This window comes from Pavona decussata, unplaced genomic scaffold, assembly GCF_977016875.1.
Source record: "Pavona decussata unplaced genomic scaffold, jaPavDecu1.1 SCAFFOLD_353, whole genome shotgun sequence".
NCBI classification, from domain to species: domain Eukaryota; kingdom Metazoa; phylum Cnidaria; class Anthozoa; order Scleractinia; family Agariciidae; genus Pavona; species Pavona decussata.
Genome location: NW_028145734.1, coordinates 1,256,234 through 1,283,776, shown reverse-complemented (window position 1 = coordinate 1,283,776; position 27,543 = coordinate 1,256,234). Strand labels below are relative to the sequence as shown.

The window sequence follows — 27,543 nt, the reverse complement described above, 5'->3', positions numbered from 1 at the left end:
TAGTCAAGTACCACGACCAACATGCATCACTACCACTACCACGTGTACAATTACCATTTATTATAATCACATCACAAGCATTAGTGACTGATATAACAATTATGTCTACCACTGTACTGGAATCACTAGTGTCAGAACAGCAGCAAACACTACTACAACCGCTAATATCACCTTAGTCTCTAATACCACCACTGTGTCATCTTCAGCCATTATGACAATAATAAAACCCATGTCATGGCAAGAACCTTTTGACACAATTGTTAGAGTCTTGCTTCAATCAATTTACCATTAACACATCCTCTAATGAAACCTCAATCACTGCCAGGAAAAAGTATGATTAACACAATCATCATGGATCATGGCTACTGACATCATATGACTGGCACTCTATGTAATGGTGGGCTGCCATCACAAGTATGACTACCTTACTACAACTTTTTCATCATACATATTTTCCACTACAAGCAACTATCACAGCAACCACCAATGAAAATCAGAAACACATCAACAGCTCTCAACCAGAACTGACAATTACCTGCAAAAAACCCTACAAACTGCAACTTGGACAAGTACCTCTACTACTCAGACAATTACAATGACCATTACACAACTTAGACAACTTTTACTTACCAAGTACCCAATTACTGCCAATGAACAGGCAAAATAGTAAGCACCGTTCAACTATTACTAGGTACGATTTTTACAAAGTAAATCATATCTAACACTACAAAAGCATCTAACTGGGACTTCAATCAATACTGCCATAGCCACGACAGAAGCTCGAAGTCTATGATATGTACAACCGTTATAGCACATACAATATCAATGCGAACACAACAATAAAATCCACTTTCATACTGACAATGAAAAAAGACTACCGAATACCACCTGGGTACCACCATCACCAGTTTTCACCAACAGGTCCACCACTAGTGACAATCAAAACAAAAATAACAAAAATACCTGAGATTAAGAGTGGATCCACAAAAGTTTTGATTGCAGGGGTAAAAAATCACCTTTAAAACAGTAGATGCCAAGGGAAATGTGTCTATTGCATGGAACGTCATACACAATTTCTGTACACCATAACCTTTATCTAGCAATGTATGGAAGGTTGAAACTCACTTCCAAGAAATGTTTGGAACATTTTTTTCTTGTGTCTTCTGATATAAATTGTACAATGTTGGTCAACATCAATGTCAACAATATAATAAAATTTTATATAGAAGGCAAGTCCTATCCTGCGTTTATCTATCCATGTATTCATCTAACTTGAGTCTCAGAAATAAGGAATTGTTGCTTAGTCTTAGCAAATTTTAAAACCTGGATTCACTCGTTTTCCCTCTTTAGTATGAACACACTTCATTACAAAGTTGATGACAAAGTAGATAAGTTCAGATTTGAAAAGGGGGATCTGGATCTCCTTACCTTACCCAGAGATTCGCCGGTAGCTCAGATTTACCTGAAGTACCTTAATCATAGCTATGGTGACAGTAACACATTGAGATTGAAAATGAAGTGGAGAATTATTCGTGTATATATCACCAACTGAAAGATTGACAGATTAATCTGGCTGGTGAAAACTTAAACAATTTTCATCTAACAAAGTATTGGATGAACTGTCTCAAGAGACAGTCATTATTCCAAACAGACAGCAACGCTGGTCCACCCACACCCCAAGTTTTTTAACCACTGCTGCCATGACAACACTGAACGTTCGGCCCCTGAGCACTACCGAGAGAATAAGAACCAGATCCACTCCAACAAAAAGTGCCCTACATCTTCTTAGTCCGTTACCTTCGCATGATGGGGATGCATGTGGTTTTCAACTAATTGTAAATCTAAGCATTGGCAAATGTTCAGGAAAATTCTAGATTCATGTTGACCAAATCATGGGGATTAGTGTTTGTGGATCTTTGTAGTTAGTTGACTTGTAATTGCAGGTGTATCTACCAGGACCTTCCACCACCATAACCACCACAGATAACTATAGACCATCATCATCATCATCATCATCATCATCATCATCATCATCATCATCATCATTCATTTCCATACTAAAAACAAAAGAAGTCATTCAATTTACAATAATGGCGAGACCTCAAGAAACCACTAGGCTTATAAGAGAGGCCACCTCGGCTGTCATTAATAAATAGAAAATATGGTGCTGCGTAAGTGCGGCTTGGTCAATTTATGATTTATAGATAAAAACTGCAACATTCTTTCCTTAAAGGTGAGAAAACTGGATGAAGAAGTGATTGATATTGGGAGAGAGTTCCAGATTTTGGGACCTTGGTAAAGGACTGTAAATTGCTTAAGATTTGTGCGACAAGAATGCGATCGATAGTGGTTGGCTGTTCTGGTGCCATAATTATGCACTTGGCTACTTGTTAAAATTCAGCATTCATCCTTCAGCATTCATCCAAAATTACTGTCTTACTACTGCAACTGCCACAGCGACTTATTAGTGTTTCAACTACAGCCATTGAACAATCGACTTCCCTAACAAACCTTGGACAAATTAAAGTGTCAATCATTGCAGCAATCCCGGTAAATGGCCACTGACTAACACGGTTGTTGAAGGCTTATTGGAAACTAGTAATCACCAAGACGAGTAATTTGCAATCAGACATAAACCAAATAACGTAAGGTAAGGGTTGACTCACAAGAAATCATTTCGTGGAGATCTAATGGGAAGATACAACTGAAGATATATATCCATGTAAAAGAAAAAAAAAAACATTAGGAGATTGCATTGTTTGCATTACTCATACGAATCTTCTCACATCTTTCACGCAGCGGCAAAACTACTTTAGCTTTTCTTATTTCCCGAGAGCTTTTAAGCTTAGCTTTGGAACAATCTGCCCCAGGACTGTAAAAGCTGTAATTCGACTGAGAATTCTTTAAAATCCAAGCTGATCAGTTTTACATTAGTAAACTCTCTTCTTACAAACAGGCCTGAATAACTTCTTTATCCTTTATATTTTTTTTTTTATTACGCTTCCTTGAATCTCATTATCTTATTATTTTAGACTAAAGTTTTTTTCTTCTCTTTCTTAGTTATAGGGAGCAGCTGTCATCTTGGAATCCGTCCTATTACTACTCCCTGCCACACCCTCCACCTTCTTTAATTTGTTTTTGTTTTTTATCTCTTGATGGTGTTTGTTTTATCCTGCATATTTGATATTGACTTCAGTGGTGATTCAATAAAAAAATCTCTTGTGTGAACTAAAAAGTTATCAAGACTTCCGTGCACTGAATGAAAAAACAAAAAAACTAAAACGGATTTCTATTCAGCGTTGAAGTTTTGACTTCAGCTTGTAAATTTGGGAGATAAGGTTCCGTTTCCTAATTATAATAATTATCAGCAACTGGAAATACGTGGGCTTAGAGACGGTTGGCAACAAACTAACTAGTAAGTCGTGTATGCCGGCATGTGTGCCGGCCAAACTTTGAACTATCAGTATAACCGCATGTTTGTTGAGCCGGAAGCAAGGCTTGATCGTCGCAAGACACGGTCATTAAGGCAGCATGCAGAGATGCACAAAGAAAATTCTCTGCTTCAGTTGATAAAGAACAACTCCGAAGAAATCACATTGAGCACTAAGCACAACCCTCAAATGAAAATATATTATACTTAACTATGAAGTTCTAGCCTCAGTTTGGGTTCAGCCGGTGTTAATATATTTCTACGGAAAAGGTGCAGGAACAACAATCCAAAAAAGTTATTACATATACAACTATTAGTTGTATATGTGTTGCAGTTAACCCAATTTCCAATTTCTGAAGATATCTATAATTTCAAGAATTCTCTGCTACTCTTGTAGGGCTATTCTGTAGCCACCCTCATCACGTGTGGTACTAGAATATTAACTGTAAATTGAATGATGTGATTGAAGCAATAAACTTATTAAAACTTAAAACAAAATGTTCTTCAGTCCTAAAACGAAAGGACAAGCACAAGCCACTACTGCAGGGAAAGCTACATCACCTTGAATTACACTTTTAGTAAACACATTGACCAAAACAACAGTAGGTTGTTTCAGTGCTTCTCTCTAAAACAATGTCACAAAACTTTACTAAGCCGGCTCCGTTTGCCCTACAATACGACAATGCCACAAAGAAACGTTCTTGGAATATATCTTTTTACTATAGATTTGCAGTTTTGTTGCAACACAAATCAAGAACTTTAGATGTTAATATTCCCTAAAGAAAAGGCACAGCATCTTGCTTTAGTTATACCTCAAAGCTATGCTTAAAACTACTGATACAATGTGAAAACTAACCTGAGATGCTAAGGGCAAGGAAGACGCTTACAGCAGTATAATAATTACAATAATTATCAGCAAAATAAATGGGCTTAGAGACGGTTGGCAGCAAACTCGGTACTTAGTCGCGTATTCCCGCACGTGTATTTGGGCCGGAAGCTCAGTTGACCGTTCCGTCGTCGCAAGACACGATCATAAAGACGGCATGCAGAGATATACAAAGGAAATTCCCTGCTGGGTAAAGAACAACTCAGTAGAAATCACATTGAGCACTAAATTATTGACTAAGCTTTTGATCAATGACTTGCTGAATATCGTTAAGGACTGGGTTGAAACAAAAATATTTTTTGCATCTTGTACTGAGCTCGGTACTTTTTAATGCAATTATAAAAGTGTCTTGAATCATGAAATCACACTGACTATTTACACTGTTGCATCACCAAATACAGGTCTTAAACTTAAATATTGGTTTTAAGAAAGTTAAAACCTTTACCACATGGAAATCAGGAATATTAGTTGAATGAAATCCTGCATGATATAAAAGCAATGGAAAAGAAAACCGTGTCAACCCGCACGAAAGTAGTATCTTTTGTCTTTTTCGATGGCATCTGGGTTATTTGTACAATGTTCTGGGTTCTTAAAGCAAGAATTACTAAACAAAACTAAACATAAATAAGTGAATGACTATCGCAGTTTTGTACGCAACGTAAGTAGTTGCGAAAAGAAAGCCTGAAAAAATTCAGGATTGAACGGGATGCAAACCCATAACCTCTGTAATACCGGTGTAGTGCTCTACCAACTAAAAATGTCCATCAACTTCCTTATCCACGGAATGTGCAAGCTTAGCGGATTTAAAATTTGTGCTAAACTTTAAGACTAACAGCCGTTCCATCAGTTGTGAGGTTTTAGACGTTTGTTGAAATCGGTTATTTATGTTTCATTCCGTTATCCTTACTGGAAATTCAAATCGGTTCATCTGTATCGATCTGTGGCACTTTAATTTAAGACGAACTTTCAAGAGATGACGTCACAAGATTCCGAAGTGGCAATTATAAAAGCGCAAATTATATTCATCAGTATGTTGGGTTTGTACTTTGCGGCCGGCCACCCGAATTCGTGACTAAAACGATTACTTCAAGTCAGAAAGCTTATGAATGGGTCAAGCGAAAACTCTACTCCAACGAGGTCGATAAAGAAGAAGGTTTCTTTTGCAGACAGCTTTGGTTTCGCCCTTGAGAACGTGAAAACTATACCTCCATACAGCAAAGAAAATGAGGTGACTGTCTGCCATACAGCCACGGACAACAACGGCTTACACATGCACGCTTCACGACAGAGAGTGAAATACCTGTCGCCAAGTTTCGCTGAGCCATGTAAAACAGATTCTTTCATAGAGCGCGTCTTTAAACAGTACGTTTGTCTCGAAAGTATCACTTGCGACGATATGGTTGTTACGGGGGTTATACGAGTGACAAACATAGGTTATGCTAAAGAGGTGACAGTGAGATATACGCTTGACGGCTGGATCAACTTCCGAGATGTTTGGGCGGATTATTTGTCCTCAAATCTGGATGGAAAAACGGAACAATTTAGCTTTCGAATTACAGCTCCGGTAGATTTAAAAGTTGATCTGGAAGTTGAATTTGCAATTCGCTACCGTGTCGGTGGATACGAGTTTTGGGACAATAACTTTGGAAGGAACTATCATGTTCAGTGCCTTGAAATTGCTCAGTGAACAGTTGTCTTCTAAAGAAAAACTTAACATGCACCATCAACTTTAAACGATAGCTCATTCTGTAATAAAACTAGTGAATAAAACAATTTAGTTTTCGAAGGTGAGCGACATGCATCCTCTTTTCTTTTTGTTTTTATTTACATAAAGTTAAATGCTTGTCTGTAAGTTGTCCAACTGCAATTTATGAATTGAAAAGTGCATGTGGTCAACTACGGAGCGCCTCCAACTGTTTGAAATTTGGTAGCTCAATAGCTGGTTTCCTTTAGGCAAGAAACCTTTCTTCAATTCAATCTACCACCACAACTCACTTCATCTGTAGTCTAAACAAAACAAACTATTAAAATGTTTAGAATTAATTTATATCGGTTAAGTCGGCTCACGTTTATTGTTGCCATGTTGAAGCGTACACTGACGAAGGTTCCGCACTCCGGCCGTCGACTGACTCCAGCAACTCACCGAGTCATTAATATCGTTAACTCCTTTCTACATTGTCGGGACGCAGACCTCCACTCAACAGATAACTCTCACATCACCCAGGCCCACACTCAAACATGAATGTTTTCGATACAAAGATCAGGTTTTCGCCGGTTGGCTGATACATCCTTTGACTATTCTAAACTGACACAAGTCCAGTACCTCTGCAACCTAGACTCCCTCCTAATACCCCAAAAGCACCTCTTTCATGGACTCACTGCTTTCAGTTATCGAACAGCTCCCTTCTTGTCGGTCAACTAAACTAACCTTCAAGCAATGCAAGATCTCACTAAACCAAAATGTTAACTTCACGCAATTTGGTATTAAATGCCGCATTGACAGTACATTTTCTACTGTGCTACCTTCGCCCTTGGATATTTCAGCTTCACATAACTTTGTATAACACTCCTGTCTTATAGTGACTCATGCAACTCCACTCACTGGCTTGTAAATGCAATAGCTTGTGGGGTTACGACAACACATTTTTCCTTATTTTACGCACAACTACATCCGGCCAGTGCCATTGATGCAATATATGTATACTGAAATTGTTTGTTTTGTCATGATCTGTGCCGGCCTTATTTCGTGCTTGATAAACGGTCGATTGTCTGGAACACAGAACTTCTACCACCATCAAAGCCATCCCAATTACTACAGCAAGTACATATACCACAACCACCTACTAAGACAGCTACAACCACACCCATCATAACACCATCATTACCGACTTAACACAACTGCGACTACTGTCATATTAAACTTGACGCCGGTAACTCTAGCCTAGTACCATGACCAACATGCACCACTACCACTGCCACATGTACAATTACTTTTTATCATAATCACATTACAATTATTACTGACTGATATCAGTAACAATTAGTTCTACCACTGTACTGGAATCACTAGTGTCAGAACAGCAGCAAACACTACTACAACCGCTAAAATCACCTTAATCTCCAATACCACCACTGTGTCATGTTCAGACATTATGACAGTGATAAAACCCATGTCATGGCAAGAACCTTTTGACACAATTGTTAGAGTCTTGCTTCAATCCACTTACCATTAACACATCCTCTTATGAAACCTCAATCACTGCCAGGACAAAATTATGATTAACACATTCATGATCATGGCTACTGACATCATGACTGACACTCTATGTAATGGTGGGCTGCCATCACAAGTATGACTACCTTACTGTAACTAACACATCATACATATTTTCCACTACAAGCAACTATCACAGCAACCACCAATGAAAATCAGAATCACATCAACAGCTCTCAACCACAACTGACAATTACCTACAAAAAACCCTACAAACTGCAACTTGAACAAGTACCTCTACTACTCAGACAATTACAATGACCATTACACAACTTAGACAACTCGTTTACTTACCAAGTACCCAATTACTGCCAATGAACAGGCAAAATAATAAGCACCGTTCAACTATTACTAGGTACGATTTTTACAAAGCATCTAACTGGAACTTCAATCAATACTGCCATAGCCACGACAGAAGCTCGAAGTCTATGATATGTACAACCGTTATAGCACATGCAATATCAATGCCAACACAACAATAAAATCCACTTTCATACTGACAATGAACAAAGACTACTAAATACCACCTGGGTACCACCATCACCAGTTTTCACCACCACGTCCACCACTAGTGACAATCAAAACAAAAATAACAAAAATACCTGAGATTAAGAGTGGATCCACAAAAGTTTTGATTGCAGGGGTAAAAAATCACCTTTAAAACAGTAGATGCCAAGGGAAATGTGTCTATTGCATGGAACGTCATACACAATTAATTTCTGTACACCATTACCTTTATCTAGCAATGTATGGAAGGTTGAAACTCACTTCCAAGAAATGTTTGAAACATTTTTTCTTGTGTCTTCTGATATAAATTGTACAATGTTGGTCAACATCAATGTCAACAATATAATAAAATTTTATATAGAAGGCAAGTCCTATCCTGCCTTTGTCTACCCATGCATTCATCTGACTTGAGTCTCAGAAATAAGGAATTGTTGCTTAGTCTTAGCAAATTTTAAAACCTGGATTCACTCGTTTTGTCTCTTTAGTATGAACACACTTGATTACAAAGTTGATGACAAAGTAGATAATTTCAGATTTGAAAAGGGGGATCTGGATCTCCTCACCTTACCCAGAGATTCGCCGGTAGCTCAGATTTAACTGAAGTACCTTAATCATAGCTATGGTGACAGTAACACATTAAAATTGAAAATGAAGTGGAGAATTATTCGTGTAAATATCACCAACTGAAAGATTGAGAGATTAATCTGGCTGGTGAAAACTTAAACAATTTTCATCTAACAAAGTGTTGGATGAACTGGCTCAAAAGACAGTCATTATTCCAAACGAACAACAACGCTGGTCCATTAACACCACAAGTTTTTAACCACTGCTGCCATAAAAACACTGAACTTTCCGCACCCCCTGAGCACTACTTAAAGAACAAAAACCACAGCCACTCTAACAAAAAGTGCCCCTACATCTTCTCAGTCCCTTACCTTCGCATGATGTGGATGCATGTGGTTTCTACTAATTGTATCTCTAAGTATATTGGCAAATGTTCAGGAAAACTCTAGATTCATGTTGACCAAATCATGGGGATCAGTGCTTGTGGATCTTTGCAGTTAGTTGACTTGTAATTGCAGGTGTATCTACCAGAACTGAAGATATATATCCATGTAAAAGAAAAAAAAATATTTGGGGATTGCATTGTTTGCATTACTCATACGAATCTTCTCACATCTTTCACGCACCGGCAAAACTACTTTAGCTTCTCTTATTTTTTATGAGAGCTTTTAAGCTAAGCTTTGGAACAATCTGCCCCAGGACTATAAAAGCTGTAATTGGACTGAGGATTCTTTGAAATCCAAGCTCATCACTGTTTACATTAGTAAACTCCCTTCTTACAAACAGACCTGAATAACTTCTTTATCCTTTAATTTTTTCATTATTACACTTTCTTGGTTCTCATTATCTTATTATTATTCTTTTAGACTTAAGTTCTTTTTCTTCTCTTTCTTAGTTATAGGGAGCAGTTGTCATCTGGGAATCCGTCCTATTACTACTCCCTGCCACACCCTCCATCTTCTTTAATTTGTTCTTGTTTTTTTTATCGTTGATGTTGCTTGTTTTATCCTGCCTATTTTATATTAACTTCTGTAGCGATTCAATTAAAAAAAACCTCTTATGTGAACTGAAAAGTCATCACGACTTGCGTACACTGAATGAAAAGAAAAATACAAAACAAAAACAAAACAAAAACGGATTTCTATTTAGCGTTGAAGTTTTGACTTCTTGTCAAAACGCAACAACAGCTTGTAAATTCGGCAGATAAGATTCCGTTTCCTAAAACTTCCAATCAGTACTACCATAGCCACGACAGAAGTTCGAAGGTCATGATATGTGTAAAGTACAATACTAACACAACCGTTATAGCACATGCAATCAATGCGAACACAACAGAATGAGATCCACTTTCATACTGACAATGAACAGAGACTACCACCACTGAGACAAGCAAGGCCAGGTCTAGTATCGAATACCACCCGGGTACCACCATCACCAGTGAGTTATCACCACCAGTCCACCACTAGTGACAATCACAAAAAATAACAAAAACACCTGAAATCAGGGGTGGATCCACAAAGTTTTGATTGCAGAGGTCCAAATATCACCTTTAAAACAGTAGATGCCAAGGAAAATGTATCTCGTTACTGCGTGGAACTTCATACACAATTAATTTCTGTACACCATTACGTTTATCTTGCAATGCATGCAAGGTTGAAACTCATTTCAAGAAATCTTTGAAACATTTTTTCTTGCGTCTTCTAATAAAAACTGTAAAATGTTAGTCAACATCAATGTCAATAACACAATAAAATTTATATGAAAGGCAAGTCTTAATCCTTCCTTGATCTATCCACGCATTCATCTAACTTGAGTTTGAGAAGAAAGAAATTGTCGCTTTGCCTCAGCAAATTTTAATACCTGATTCAATTTCCTGCGTAGCTCGTTTTCTCTAATTGCTATGAACACGTTTGATTATTTGATGACAAAGCAATTAATTTCAGATTTGAAAAGGGAGAACTGGATCCCCTTACCTTACCCCTACTGAGATTCGCCTGTAGCTCAGATTTAACTAAAGTACTTAAATCATATAATAAATATGGTGAAGATACTCGTTATGACAGAGTAGCAAATAGAGATTGAAAATAAAGTGGAGAATCATTCACGCATATATCACCAACTCAGTGTAAGATTGAAAGATTTATCTGGCTAAACAATTAAACATTTTCAGCTAACAAAGTGTTGGATGAACTGGCTCAAGAGACAGTCATTATTCCAAACAAACAACAACGCTGGGCCATGGCAATACTGAACTTTCAGCTCCTGAGCACTACTGAGAGAACAAGAACCACAGCTACTCTAACAAAAAGTGCCTCTAAATCTTCTTAGTCCGTTACCTTCGCATGATGGGGATGCATGTGGTTTTCAACTAATTGTAAATCTAAGCATTGGCAAATGTTCAGGAAAATTCTAGATCCATGTTGACCAAATCATGGGGATTAGTGTTTGGGGATCTTTGTAGTTAGTTGACTTGTAATTGCAGGCGTATCTACAAGAACCTCCACCTCCATAACAACCACAGATAACTATAGACCACCATCATCATCATCATCATCATCATCATCATTCATTTCCATACTAAAAACAAAAGAAGTCATTCAATTTACAATAATGGCGAGACCTCAAGAAACCACTAGGCTTATAAGAGAGGCCACCTCGGCTGTCATTAATTAATAGAAAATATGGTGCTGCGTAAGTGCGGCTTGGTCAATTCATGATTTATAGATAAAAACTGCAACAGTCTTTCCTTAAAGGTGAGAAAACTAGATGAAGAAGTGATTGATATTGGGAGAGAGTTCCAGATTTTGGGATCTTGGTAAAGCACTGTAAATTGCTTAAGATTTGTGCGACAAGAATGCGATCGATAGTGGTTGGCTGTTCTGGTGCCATAATTATGCACTTGGCTACTTGTTAAAATTCAGCATTCATCCTTCAGCATTCATCCAGTATTACTGTCTTACCACTGCAACTGACTTTGAGCTATTTATCGGTGCTTCAACTACAGCCACTGAACAATCGATTTCCCTAACAAACCTTGGAGCCGGAAGCACAGTTCACCGTTTCGTCGTCGCAAGACACGATCATAAAGACGGCATGCAGAGATATACAAATTCCTGCTGGGTGAAGAACAACTTAGTAGAAATCACATTGAGCACTAAATTATTGACTAAGCTTTTGGTCAATGATTGGCTGAATATTGTTAAGAACTGGGTTGAAACAAAAATATTTTTTTGCATCTTGTACTGAGCTCGGTACTCAGTTTAGTGCAATTATAAAGTTTCTTAAATCATGAAACCACATGACAAGTTACGTACACTGCTGCATCCACGTTCAATACAGGTCTTAGACTAAAACATTGTTTTTAAAAAAGTTAAACCTTTGCCACATGGAAATCAGGAAAACTAGTTGAATGAAATCCTGCATGATATAAAAGCAATGGAAAAGAAAACCATGTCAACCCGCACGAAAGTATCTTTTGTCTTTTTCGATGGCATCCGGGAAATGTTTATAATGTTCTGGGTTCTAAACAAGAATTACTAAGCAAAATTGAACATAAATAAGTAAACGACTATCGCAGTTCTGTACGCAACTTAAGTACTTGCGAAAAGAAAGCCTGGAAAAAAATCAGGCCTGAACGGGATTCGAACCCATAACCTCTGCAATACCGGTGCAGTGCTCTACCAATTGATCACTAAAAAAGTTCATCAACTTTCTCGTCCACGGAATGTACAAGCTTACCGGATTTAAAATTGTGCTAAACTTTAAGACTAACAGCCGTTCCATCAGTTGTGAGGTTTTAAACCTTTGTTGAAATCGGTTACTTACGTTTCATTCGTTATCCTTACCAGAAATTCAAATCGGTTCATAACGAGCACTTTAATTCAAGACGAACTTTCAAGAGATGACGTCACAAGATTCAGAAGTGGCAATTATAAAAGCGCAAATTACATTCATCAGTATGTCTGGTTTGAAGATTGTAGCTGGCCACCCGAATTCGTGACTAAACTGATTACCTCAAGTCGGAAAGCTTATGAATGGGCCGGGCGGAAACTCTACTCCAACGAGGCCGGTAAAGAAGAAGGTTTCTTTTGCAGACAGCGCTGGTTTTACGCTCGAGAACGTGAAAACCATACCTCCATACAGCAAAGAAGATGACGTGACTGTCTGCCATACAGCCACGGACAACAACAGCTGCGGCTTACACATGCACACTTCACGACAGAGAATAAAATACCTGTCGCCAAGTTTCGCTGAGCCATGTAAAACAGATTCTTTCATGGAGCGCGTCTTTAAATAGAACGTTTGTCTCGAAAGTATCTCTTGCGACGATATGGTTGTTACGGGGGTTGTACGAGTGACAAACATAGGTTATGCTAAAGAGATTACAGTGAGATACACACTTGACGGCTGGATCAACTTCCGAGATGTTTGGGCGGATTATTTGTCCTCAAATCTGGATGGAAAAACGGAACAATTTAGCTTTCGAATTACAGCTCCGGTGGATTTTGAAGTTGATATGCAAATTGAATTTGCAATTCGCTATCGTGTCGCTGGATACGAGTTTTGGGACAATAACTTTGAAAGAAACTATCATGTTCAGTGCCTTGAAACTTCTCAGTAAACAGTTGTCTTCTAAAGAAAAACTTAACATGCACCATCAACTTTAAACGATAGCTCATCCTGTAATAAAACTAGTAAATAAAACAATTTAGTTTTCGAAGGTGAGCGACATATATCCTTTTTTCGTTTTGTTTTTATTTACATAAAGTTGAATGCTTGTCTGTAAGTTGTCCAACTGCAATTTATGAATTGTCAAGTGCAGGTGGTCGACTAGCGAGCGCCTCCAACTGTTTGAAATTTGGTAGCTCAATAGCTGGCTTCCTTTAGGCAAGAAAGCTTTCTTCAATCCATTCTACCACCCCAAGTCGCTATATCTGTAGTCTAAACAAAACAAACTATTAAAATGTTTAGACTTAATTTATACCTTTCCGCACTCCGGCACTCGACTGACTCCAGCAACTCGCCGGGTCATTAATATCGTTAACTCCTTCCAACCTGGTTAGCAAACAGACCTCAAGTCAACAGATAACTCTCACATCACCCAGGTCCGCATTCAAACATAAATGGTTTTGATACAAAGATCAGATTTTCGCCGGTTAGCTGGCACATCAACAACTAATAACCTAAAAGCACCTCTTACGTAACATGCACTCGATGTTTTCAGTTATAGAACAGCTCATCAGTCAACTAAACTAACCTTCAAGCAATACAAGGGCCCACTGAACAAAAATTTTAACTTCACGCAATTTGGTATTAAATGCTGTATTGACATTTTCTAATGTGCTACCTTCGCCCTTCACATAACTTATTGTAATACTCCTGTCTTATAGCGACTCATGCAACTCCACTCACTGGCTTGTAAGTTACACGATGGGTTTTAAAACAATAGCTTGTAGGGTCGTGTTACGACAACACATGTTTTCTTATTTCACGCACAATTACATCCAGTACCACTGATGCAATAAGTATACAGAAATTGTTTGTTTTATCATGATCGGTACCGGCCTTCTTTCGTGCTTGATAAACGGTCAATAATCTGGAACACAGAACTTCTACCACCATCAAAGCCACCCCGATTGCTAAAGCAAGTAAATATACCACAACCACCTACTATGACAGCTACAACCGCACCCATCATAACACCATCATTACCGACTTAATACAACTGCGACTACTCAATCTTGACACCGGTAACTAGTCTAACCCAGTACCATGTCTAGCATGCACTACTACCACTCTCACATAATCTATCATAATCACATTACAACAATTAGTTACATATAACAATTGGTTCTACCACTGTACTGGAATCACTAGTGTCAGAACAGCAGCAAACACTACTATAACCGCTAAAATCACCTTGATCTCTAATACCACCACTGTGCCATCTTCAGCCATTATGACAATGATAAAACCCATGTCATGGCAAGAACTTTTTGACACAATTGTTAGAGTCTTACTTCAATCAATTTACATCAACACATCCTTTAATGAAACCTCAATCACTGCCACTGGAAAAAATATGCTGAACACAATCATGATCATGGCTTCTGACATCTTATGACTGGCACTCTATGTAATGGTAGGCTACCATCACAAGTATGACTACCTTACTGCAACTAATGCATCATACACATTTTCCACTACAGGCAACTATCACAACAACCACCAATGAAAATCAGAAACACATCAACAGCTCCCGACCACTACTGAGTACTGACAATTACCTACAAAAAACACCACAAACACTGCAACTTGAACAAGTACCTCTACTACTCAGACAATTACAATGACCATACACAACTTCAACAACTTTTTTTAACAAGTACCCATGCAATTACTGGCAATGAACAGGCAAAATAATAAGCACCGTTCAACTATTACTTGGTACGATTTTTACAAAGTAAATCATATCTAACACTATAAAAGCATCTAACTGGGACTTCAATCAATACTGCCATAGCCAGGACAGAAGCTCGAAGGCTATGATATGTGTAAAGTACAATACTAAGACAGCCGTTATGGGACATGCAATATCACTGCGAACACAACAATGAAATCCACTTTCATACTGTTGTAAAAAAAAAAAAACAGATAACAGTAGATTCGCTAGCAACCTTTCTGGCATTGTAAGTGTTGAGTTATGGGATCACCTAGTTAAAGGGTTCCCAATCACCAATCAGTGGGTATAAGGTAGGGAAATTTTGTATGCGGGGAGAGGTTGTAAGTTGGAAACAAAAAACTTATATTGAGGGAGCAAAAGACTGCTTTGCAGCCACCTCGACCACAATAGAGTCAAATCAAAATAGAAAGAAATTAAACATACTCATATTGAGGGAGCAAAAGACTGCAGGGCAGCCACCTCGACCACAACAGAGCAAACACAACAATGAAATCCACTTTCATACTGACAATGAACAAAGACTACCACCACTGACACAAATAACCAGGTTTAGTATCGAATACAACCCGGGTACCACCAAATCACCAGTTATCACCACCAGTCCACCATTAGTGACAATCACAAAAAAATAACAAACACACCTGAAATCAGGGGTGGATCCACAAAGTTTTGATTGCAGGGGTCCAAATATCACCTTTAAAACAGTAGATGCCAAGGTGAATGTATCTCGTTATTGCATGGAACTTCATACACAATTAATTTCTGTACACTATTACGTTTATCTAGCAATGCATGGAAGGTTGAAACTCATTTCCAAGAAATATTTGAAACATTTTTTCTTGCGTCTTCTAATAAAAACTGTACAATGTTAGTCAACATCAATGTCAACAATAAAATAAAATTTTTTATGAAAGGCAAGTCTTATCCCATCTTGATCTATCCACGCATTCATCTGACTTAAGTTTCAGAAGTAAGGGATTGTCGCTTAGCCTCAGCAAATTTTAATACCTGGATTCAATATAATTTCCTGCTTAGCTCGTTTTCTCTCTTTACTATGAGGACGTTTGATTATTTGATGACAAAGTAGTTAATTCCAGATTTGAAAAGGGGGGATCCGGATTCTCTTACCTTACCCCTACTGAGATTCGCCTGTAGCTCAGATTTAACTAAAGTACCTAAATCATATAATAGCTATGGTTAAGGTACTCGTTATGACAGAGTAGCAAATAGAGATTGAAAATAAAGTGGAGAATCATTCGCGTATATATCACCAACTCAGTGTAAGATTGAAAGATTTATCTGGCTAAACAATTAAACATTTTCATCTAACAAAGTGTTGGATGAACTGGCTCAAGACACATTCATTATTCCAAACAAACAACAACACTGGGCCATGGCAATACTGAACTTTCAGCTCCTGAGCACTACTGAGAGAACAAGAACCACAGCTACTCTAACAAAAAGTGCCTCTACATCTTCTCAGTCCGTTACCTTCGCATGATGGGGATGCAAGTGGTTTCAACTAATTGTATCTCTAAGTATTGGCAAATGTTCAGGAAACCTCTAGATTCATGTTGATCAAATCATGGGGATTAGTGTTTGTGGATCTTTGCAGTTAGTTGACTTGTAATTGCAGGCGTATCTACCAGACCCTCCACCACCATAACCATCATCATCATCATCATCATCATCATCATCATCATCATCATCATCATCATCATCATCCTCATCCTCATCCTCATCCTCATCCTCATCATTTATTTCCATACTAAAAACAAAAGAATTTCCATAATAAAAACAAAAGAAGTCATTCAATTTACAATAAGACCTCAAGAAACCACCAGGCTTATAAGAGAGGCCACCTCGGCTGTCATTAATAAATAGAAAATATGGTGCTGCGTAAGTGCGGCTTGGTCAATTCATGATTTTATAGATAAAAACTGCAACATTCTTTCCTTAAAGGTGAGAAAACTGGATGAAGAAGTAATTGATATTGGGAGAGAGTTCCAGATTTTGGGACCTTGGTAAAGGACTGTAAATTGCTTAATATTTGTGCGACAAGAATGCGATCGATAGTGGGTGGCTGTTCTGGTGCCATAATCATGCACTTGGCTACTCGTTAAAATTCAGCATCCATCCTTCAGCATTCATCCAATATTACTGTCTTACTACTGCAACTGCCTTAGCTATTTATCGGTGCTTCAACTAAGCCACTAAACAATCGATTTCCCTAACAAACCTTGGAGAAATTAAAGCATCAATAATTGCAGCAATCCTGGTAAATGGCCACTGACTAACACGGTTGTTGAAGGCTTATTGGAAACTAGTAATCACCAAGACGAGTAATTTGCAATCAGACATAAACCAATTAAGGTAAGGTAAGGCTTGGTTCACAAGAAATCATTTCGTGGAGATCTAATGGGAAGATACAACTGAAGATATATATCCAATGTAAAAGAAAAAAAAAACATTAGGAGATTGCATTGTTTGCATTACTCATACAAATCTTCTCACATCTTTCACGCACCGGCAAAACTACTTTAGCTTTTCTGATTTCCCGAGAGCTTTTAAGCTTAGCTTTGGAACAATCTGCCCCAGGACTGTAAAAGCTGTGATTGGACTGAGGATTCTTTAAAATCCAAGCTCATCAGTTTTACATTAGTAAACTCTCTTTTTACAAACAGACCTGAATAACTTCTTTATCCTTTAATTTTTTTATTATTACGCTTCCTTGGTTCTCATTATCTGACTATTTTAGACTAAAGTTCTTTTCCTTCTCTCTCTTAGTTATAGGGAGCAGTTATCATCTGGGAATCCGTCCTATTACTACTCCGTGCCACACCCTCCGTCTTCTTTAATTTGTTTTTGTTTTTTATCTGTTGATGTTGTTTGTTTTATCCTGCATATTTTATATTAACTTAAAGAAAAGGCATTATATCTTGAAGTCACACCTCAAAGCTATGCTTAAAATTAGTGATATAATGTGCAGACTAACGTAAGATGCCAAGTGCAAGGAAGACCTTTATGGTAGTGAAATAATTATAATAATTATCATCAACTGAAAATATACGGGGTTAAGAGAGGGTTCCCAACAAACTAACTAGTGAGTCGTGTATGCCGGCACGTGTGTCGGGCAAGCTCTGAGCTTGTAGGGAAAGCTTGCCAGTAGGGAAAGCAACATTACCTTGAATTATACTTTTAGTAAAAACATTGACCAAAACAACAGTAGTTTAATGTTTCAGTGCTGCTCTCTAAAGCAATGTCACAAAAATTAACTGAATCTCTTCGCCTTACAACATGACAATGCCACACAGAAATGTTCTTGGAACACTTTGTATTTTTTTTACTATAGATTTGTTGTTTTGTAGCAACACAAATCAAGAACCCCAGATGTTAATCTTCCCAATCGTTTACCTCACCAGTTTCCTAAAGAAAAGGCACTGCATCTTGCTTTAGTTATACCTCAAGGCTATGCTTAAAACTACTGATACAATGTGCAAACTAACCTAAGATGCTAAGAGCAAGGACGACGTTTACAGTAGCAAAATAATTACAATAATTATCAGCAAAATAATAAATGGGCTTAGAGACGGTTGGCAGCAAACTCAGTATTGAGTCGTGTATGCCCGCACGAGTATCAGTAAAGCATGTTTACTGAGCCGGAAGCACAGTTGACCGTTTCGTCGTCGCAAGACACGATCGTAAAGACGGCATGCAGAGATATACAAATTCCTGCTGGGTGAAGAACAACTTAGTAGAAATCACATTGAGCACTAAATTATTGACTAAGCTTTTGGTCAATGACTGGTTGAATATTGTTAAGAACTGGGTTGAAACTGAACAAAAATATTTTTTTGCATCTTGCACTGAGCTCGGTACTTTTAGTGCAATTATAAAGTTTCTTAAATTGAAACTACATGACAAGTTACGTACACTGCTGCATCAACGTTCAATAAAAGTCTTAAACTAAAACACTGTTTTTAAAAGAGTTAAACCTTTGCCACATGGAAATCAGGAAAACTAGTTGAATGAAATCCTGCATGATATAAAAGCAATGGAAAAGAAAACCGTGTCAACCCGCATGAAAGTATCGTTTGTCTTTTTCCATGGCATCTGGGTAATGTGTACAATGATCTGGGTTCTAAACAAGAATTACTAAACAAAATTGAACATAAATGAATAGTGAATAGTGACTACCGCAGTTCTGTACGCAACTTAAGTACTTGCGAAAAGAAAGCCTGAAAAAAAAATTAGGCCTGAACGGGATTCGAACCCATAACCTCTGCAATACCGGTGCAGTGCTCTACCAACTGATAACTTAAAAAGTCCATCAACTTCATGGGCAAACTTACCTGATTTAAAATTGCTAAACTTTAAGACTACCAGCCGTTCCATCAGTTGTGAGTTTTTAAACGTTTGTTGAAATCGGTTCCTTACCTTTCATTCCGTTATCCTTACCGGAAATTCAAATCGGTTCATCTGTATCGATCTGTAGCACTTTAATTTAAGACGAACTTTCAAGATATGACGTCACAAGATTCAGAAGTGGCAATTATAAAAGCGCAAATTACATTCATCAGTATGTCGGGTTTGTACTTTACGGCCGGCCACCCGAATTCGTGACTAAAGTGATTACCTCAAGTCAGAAAGCTTATGAATGGGTCAAGCGGAAACTCTACTCCAACGAGGTCGATAAAGAAGAAGGTTTAGACTTTTGCAGACAGCTTTGGTTTCGCCCTTGAGAACGTGAAAACCATACCTCCATACAGCAAAGAAGATGACGTGACTGTCTGTGATACAACCACGGACAACAACAGCTGCGGCTTACACATGCATGCTTCACGACCGAGAATGAAATACCTGTCGCCAAGTTTCGCTGAGCCATGTAAAACAGATTCTTTCATGGAGCGCGTCTCTAAACAGTACGTTTGTCTCGAAAGTATCTCTTGCGACGATATGGTTGTTACGGGGGTTATACGAGTGACAAACATCGGTTATGCTAAAGAGGTGACAGTGAGATATACGCTTGACGGCTGGATCAACTTCCGAGATGTTTGGGCGGATTATTTGTCCTCAAATCTGGATGGAAAAACGGAGCAATTTAGCTTTCGAATTACAGTTCCAGTGGATTTTGAAGTTGATCTGCAAATTGAATTTGCAATTCGCTATCGTGTCGCTGGATACGAGTTTTGGGACAATAACTTTGAAAGAAACTATCATGTTCAGTGCCTTGAAATTTCTCAGTGAACAGTTGTCTTCTAAAGAAAAACTTAACATGCACCATCAACTTTAAACGATAGCTCATCCTGTAACAAAACTAGTAAATAAAACAATTTAGTTTTCGAAGGTGAGCGACATATATCCTTTTTTCGTTTTGTTTTTATTTACATAAAGTTAAATGCTTGTCTGTAAGTTGTCTAACTGCAATTTATGAATTGTCAAGTGCAGTTGCATTGGTCGACTACCGAGCGCCTAAACTGTTTAAAATTTGGTAGCTCAATAGCTGGCTTCCTTTAGGCAAGAAAGCTTTCCTCAATTCATAACTCGCTATATCTGTAGTCTAAACAAAACAAACTATTAAAATGTTTAGACTTAATTTATACCTTTCCGCACTCCGGCACTCGACTGACTCCAGCAACTCGCCGGGTCATTAATATCGTTAACTCCTTCCAACCTGGTCAGCAAACAGACCTCCACTCAACAGATAACTCTCACATCACCAAGGCCCACACTCAAACATAAATGCTTTTGATACAAAGATCAGGTTTTCGCCGGTTGGCTGACACATCAACTCCTAATAACCTAAAAAGCATCTCTCACGTAACATGCACTCGCTGTTTTCAATTATAGAACAGCTCATCAGTCAACTAAACTAACTTTCAAGCAATACAAGGGCTCACTGAACCAAAATTTTAACTTCATGCAATTTGGTATTAAATGCCCTTTGTCCTTGTATATTTCAGCTTCGCATAACTTAGTGTAATACTCCTGTCTTATAGCGACTCATGAAACTCCACTCACTGGCTTGTAAGTTACACGATGGGTTTTAAAACAATTGCTTGTGGGGTCGTGTTACGACAACACATGTTTTCTTATTTCACGCACAATTACATCCAGTGCCACTGATGCAGTAAGTATACAGAAATTGTTTGTTTTATCATGATCTGTACCGGCCTTATTTCGTGCTTGATAAACGGTCGATAGTCTGGAACACAGAACTTCTACCACCATCAAAGCCACCGCAATTGCTACAGCAAGTACACATACCACAACCACCTACTATGACAGCTACAACCGCACCCATCATAACACCATCATTACCGACTTAATACAACTGCGACTACTCAATCTTGACACCGGTAACTCTAGCCCAGTGCCATGTCCAGCATGCACTACTACCACTCTCACATAATCTATCATAATCACATTACAAGCATTAGTTACATATAACAATTAGTTCTACCACTGTACTGGAATCACTAGTGTCAGAACAGCAGCAAACACTACTACAACCGCTAAAATCACCTTAATCTCCAATACCACCACTGTGTCATCTTCAGCCATTATGGCAATGATAAAACCCATGTCATGGCAAGACCTTTTTGACACAATTGTTAGAATCTTGCTTCAATCAATTTACCATTAACACATCCTTTAATAAAACTTCAATCACTGCCACTGGAAAAAATATGCTCAACACAATCATGATCATGACTACTGGCATCTTATGATTGGCACTCTATGTAATGGTGAACTACCATCACAAGTATGACTACACATTTTTCCACTACAAGCAAAAAGCAGAACAACCATCATAAACACATCAACAGCTCCCGACCACTACTGAGTACTGATAATTACCTACAAAAAACACCACAAACAGCGAACCTTAAACAAATACCTCTACTACTCAGACAATTACAATGACCATATTCAACTTAGACAACTTTTATTTAACGAATAAACAATGAACAGGGAAAATAATAAGCACCGTTCAACTATTACTAGGTACGATTTTTACAAAGCAAATCATATCTAACACTATAAAAGCATCTAACTGGGACTTCAATCAGTGCTGCCATAGCCAGGACAGGAGCTTGAATGCTGTGAAATGTGTAAAGTACAATACAAACACAACCGTTATAGCACATGCAATTTCGGTGCAAACACATCAATGAAATCCACTTTCATACTGACAATGCACTACCACCACTGACACAAGCAGGACCAGGTTTAGTACTGAATGCCACCGATACCACCAAATCCCCAGTTATCACCACCAGTCCACCACTAGTGACAATCACAACAAAAATAACAAACACACCTGAGATCAGGGTAGGATCCACCGAGTCTTGATTGGAGGGGTCCAAATATCACCTTTAAAATAGAAAAGCAATGAAAATGTGTCTCGTTATTGCATAGAACTTTATACACAATTAATTTCTGTACACCATTACGTTTATCTTGCAATGCATGGAAGGTTGAAACTCATTTCCAAGAAATGTTTGAAACATTTTTTTCTTTTTTCTTTTTTTCTACCCTTACCTTACCCCGAGGTTCACTGGTAGCTCAGATTTAACAGAAGTACCTTAATCACAGCCATGGTGACAGTAACACATTGAGACTGAAAATGAGGTGGAGAATTATTCGTGTATATATTGCCAACTGAAAGATTGAAAGATTAATCTGGCTGGTAAAAACTTAAACAATTTTTAGCTAACAATGTGTTGGATGAACTGTCTCAAGAGACAGTCATTATTCCAAACAAACAACAACGCTGGTCCACCTACACCCCAAGTGTTTTCTTACCTCTGCTACCATGACAACACTGAACTTTCAGCACCTGAGCACTACCGAGAGAACACAAACCACAGCCACTCTAACAAAAAGTGCCTGTACATCTTCTTAGTCCGTTCCCTTCGCATGATGTGGATGCAAGTGGTTTCAACTAATTGTATCTTTAAGTATTGGCAAATGTTCAGGAAACCTCTAGATTCATGTTAACCAAATCATGGAGATCAGTGCTTGTGGATCTTTGTAGTTAGTTGACTTGTAATTGCAGGTGTATGTACCAGAACCTTTACCACCACAACCACCACAAATAACTAGTATAGACCCTCTGCATTCATCCAATATCACTGTCTTACTACTGCAACTGCATTAGCTATTTATCAGTGTTTCAACTACAGCCATTGAACAATTGGACAAACCTTGGACAAATTAAAGTATCAAACATTGCAGCAATCCCGGTAGATGACCACTGACTAACATAGTTGTTGACGGCTTATTGGAAGCTATCAATCACCAAGACGAGTAATTTGTAAACAGACATAAACCAATTAACTCAAGGTAAAGGTTGGCTTACAAGAAATCATTTCGTGGAGATTCAATGGGAGGATACAACTGAAGAAATATATTCCTGTAAAAAAACCAAAACATTAGGGGATTGCATTGTTTGCATTACTCATACGAATCTCCTCTCATCTTTCACGCACCAGCAAAACTACTTTTGAGAGCTTTTAAGCCTAGCTTTGGAACGATCTGCCCCAGGACTGTAAACGCTGTAATTCGACTGAGGATTCTTTGAAATCCAAGCTCATCAGTTTTTACATTAGTAAACTCGCTTCTTAGATACAGACCTGAATAACTTCTTTATCCACTAATTTTTTTATTATTACACTTTTTTGTATCTCATTAACTTATTCCTTTTAGACTAAAGTTCTTTTTCTTTTCTTTCTTATAATTAGTTAAAGGGAGAAGTTGTCATCTTGGAATCCGTCCTACAGTACTACTCCCTGCCACACCCTCCATCTTCTTTAATTTGTTCTTGTTTTTAATCTGTTGATGTTGTTTGTTTTATCCCGCATATTTTATTAACTTAAATGGCAATTCAATAAAAAAATCTCTTGTGTGAACTAAAAAGTCACCAAGACTACCATGCACTGAATGAAAAAACGAAAAACAAAAACGAATTTCTATTCAGCGTTGAAGTTTTGACTTCTTGTCAAAACAAACCAAACGAAATGTGTGTTGGATGAACTGGCTCAAGAGACATTATTCCAAACAAGCAACAACGCTGGTCCACCTACACTCCAAGTTTTTTAACCACTGCTGCCATGACAGCACTGAACTTTCAGCCCCTGAGCACTACCTAAAGAACACGAACCACAGCCACTCTAACAAAAAGTGCCTGTACATCTTCTTAGACCGTTACCTTCGCATGATGGGGATGCATGTGGTTTTCAACTAATTGTAAATCTAAGTATTGGCAAATGTTCAGGAAAACTCTAGATTCATGTTAATCAAATCATGGAGATCAGTGCTGGTGGATCTTTGTAGTTAGTTGACTTGTAATTGCAGGCGTATCTACCAGACCCTCCACCACCATAACCACCACAGACAACTAAAGACCTTCAGCATTTATCCAATATTACTGTCTTACTACTGCAACTACCTTAGCCATTTATCAGTGTTTTAACTACAGCCATTGAACAATTGATACCTCTAACAAATCTTGGACAAATTCAAGTATCAAACATTGCAGCAATCCTGGTAAATGACTGCTGACTAACACGGTTGTTGAAGGCTGTTTGGAACTAATTGTTCTTCAACTCGCCCAAAGTGGACAAGCACAAGCCACTACTGTAGGGAAAGCAACATCATCTTGAATTATAGTTTTAGTAAAAACATTGACCAAAACAATAGTAGTTTAATGTTTCAGTGCTGCTCTCTAAAACAATGTCACAAAAATTTACTGAATCTCTTCGCCTTACAACATGACAATGCCACACAGTAATGTTCTTGGAGCATATTTTTTTTATATAGATTTGTTGTTTTGTAGCAACACAAATCAAGAACCCCAGATGTTAATCTTCCCAATCGTTTACCTCACCAGTTTCCTAAAGAAAAGGCACTGCATCTTGCTTTAGTTATACCTCGAGGCTATGCTTAAAACTACTGATACAATGTGAAAACTAACCTAAGATGCTAAGAGCAAGGACGACGTTTACAGTAGCAAAAAAATTATAATAATTATCAGCAAAATAATAAATGGGCTTAGAGACGGTTGGCAGCAAACTCAGTATTGAGTCGTGTATGCCCGCACGTGTATCAGTAAGGCATGTTTTCTGAGCCGGAAGCACAGTTGACCGTTTCGTCGTCGCAAGACACGATCATAAAGACGGTATGCAGAGATATACAAATTCCTGCTGGGTGAAGAACAACTTAGTAGAAATCACATTGAACACTCAATTATTGACTAAGCTTTTGGTCAATGACTGGTTGAATATTGTTAAGAACTGGGTTGAAACTGAACAAAAATATTTTTTTGCATCTTGCACTGAGCTCGGTACTTTTAGTGCAATTATAAAGTTTCTTAAATTGAAATCACATGACAAGTTACGTACACTGCTGCATCAACGTTCAATAAAAGTCTTAAACTAAAACACTGTTTTTAAAAGAGTTAAACCTTTGCCACATGGAAATCAGGAAAACTAGTTGAATGAAATCCTGCATGATATAAAAGCAATGGAAAAGAAAACCGTGTCAACCCGCATGAAAGTATCGTTTGTCTTTTTCCATGGCATCTGGGTAATGTGTACAATGTTCTGAGTTCTAAACAAGAATTACTAAACAAAATTGAACATAAATGAATAGTGAATAGTGACTACCGCAGTTCTGTACGCAACTGAAGTACTTGCGAAAAGAAAGCCTGAAAAAAAAATTAGGCCTGAACGGGATTCAAACGCAGTGCAGTGCTCTACCAACTGATAACTTAAAAAGTCCATCAACTTCCTCGTTCACGGAATGTGCAAGCTTACCTGATTTAAAATTGCTAAACTTTAAGACCACTAACCGTTCCATCAGTTGTGAGTTTTTAAACGTTTGTTGAAATCGGTTCCTTACCTTTCATTCCGTTATCCTTACCGGAAATTCAAATCGGTTCATCTGTATCGATCTGTGGCACTTTAATTTAAGACGAACTTTCAAGAGATGACGTCACAAGAATCCGAAGTGGCAATTATAAAAGCGCAAATTACATTCATCAGTATGTCGGGTTTGTACTTTGCGGCCGGCCACCCGAATTCGTGACTAAAGTGATTACCTCAAGTCAGAAAGCTTATGAATGGGTCAAGCGGAAACTCTACTCCAACGAGGTCTATAAAGAAGAAGGTTTCTTTTGCAGACAGCTTTGGTTTCGCCCTTGAGAACGTGAAAACCATACCTCCATACAGCAAAGAAGATGACGTGACTGTCTGCCATACAACCACGGACAACAACAGCTGCGGCTTACACATGCACACTTCACGACAGAGAATGAAATACCTGTCGCCAAGTTTCGCTGAGCTATGTAAAACAGATTCTTTCATGGAGCGCGTCTCTAAACAGTACTTTTGTCTCGAAAGTATCTCTTGCGACGATATGGTTGTTACGGGGGTTATACGAGTGACAAACATAGGTTATGCTAAAGAGATTACATTGAGATACACACTTGACGGCTGGATCAACTTCCGAGATGTTTGGGCGGATTATTTGTCCTCAAATCCGGATGGAAAAACGGAACAATTTAGCTTTCGAATTACAGCTCCGGTAGATTTTGAAGTTGATCTGCAAATTGAATTTGCAATTCGCTACCGTGTCAGTGGATACGAGTTTTGGGACAATAACTTTGGAAGAAACTATCATGTTCAGTGCCTTGAAATTGCTCCGTGAACAGTTGTCTTCTTAAGAAAAACTTAACATGCACCATCAACTTTAAACGATAACTCATTCTGTAATAAAACTAGTAAATAAAACAATTTAGTTTTCGAAGGTGATCGACATGCATCCTCTTTTCTTTTTGTTTTTATTTACATAAAGTTAAATGCTTGTCTGTAAGTTGTCCAACTGCAATTTATGAATTGACAAGTGCATGTGGTCAACTAGGGAGCGCTCCAACTGTTTGAAATTTGGTGGCTCAATAGCTGGTTTCCTTTAGGCAAGAAACCTTTCTTCAATTCAATCTACCACCACAACTCACTTCATCTGTAGTCTAAACAAAACAAACTATTAAAATGTTTAGAATTAATTTATATCGGTTAAGTCGGCTCACGTTTATTGTTGCCATGTTGAAGCGTACACTGACGAAGGTTCCGCACTCCGGCCGTCGACTGACTCCAGCAACTCACCGAGTCATTAATATCGTTAACTCCTTCCAACATTGTCAGCACGCAGACCTCCACTCAACAGATAACTCTCACATCACCAAGGCCCACACTCAAACATGAATGTTTTCGATACAAAGATTAGGTTTCCGCCGGTTGGCTGACACATCCTTTGACTATTCTAAACTGACACAAGTCCGGTATCTCTGTAACCTAGACTCCCTCCTAATACCCCAAAAGCACCTCTTTCATGGACTCGCTGTTTTCAGTTATAGA

The 27,543-nt window shown here is 38.1% G+C and overlaps 1 long non-coding RNA gene and 1 pseudogene across 1 annotated transcript in view; one reads left to right on the top strand and one right to left on the bottom strand.

Annotated features, from left to right (window-relative positions):
- The window catches only part of LOC146453106 (uncharacterized), a 33,423-nt gene that overhangs the window by 358 nt on the left and 5,522 nt on the right, over positions 1–27,543 (bottom strand). The window contains exon 2 of the long non-coding RNA XR_014859569.1: positions 6,986–7,616. This is a non-coding gene — a long non-coding RNA (uncharacterized LOC146453106). The remainder of the gene's footprint in view (positions 1–6,985; positions 7,617–27,543) is intronic.
- Positions 12,537–13,576, top strand: LOC146453107 (protein phosphatase 1 regulatory subunit 3D-like; annotated as a pseudogene).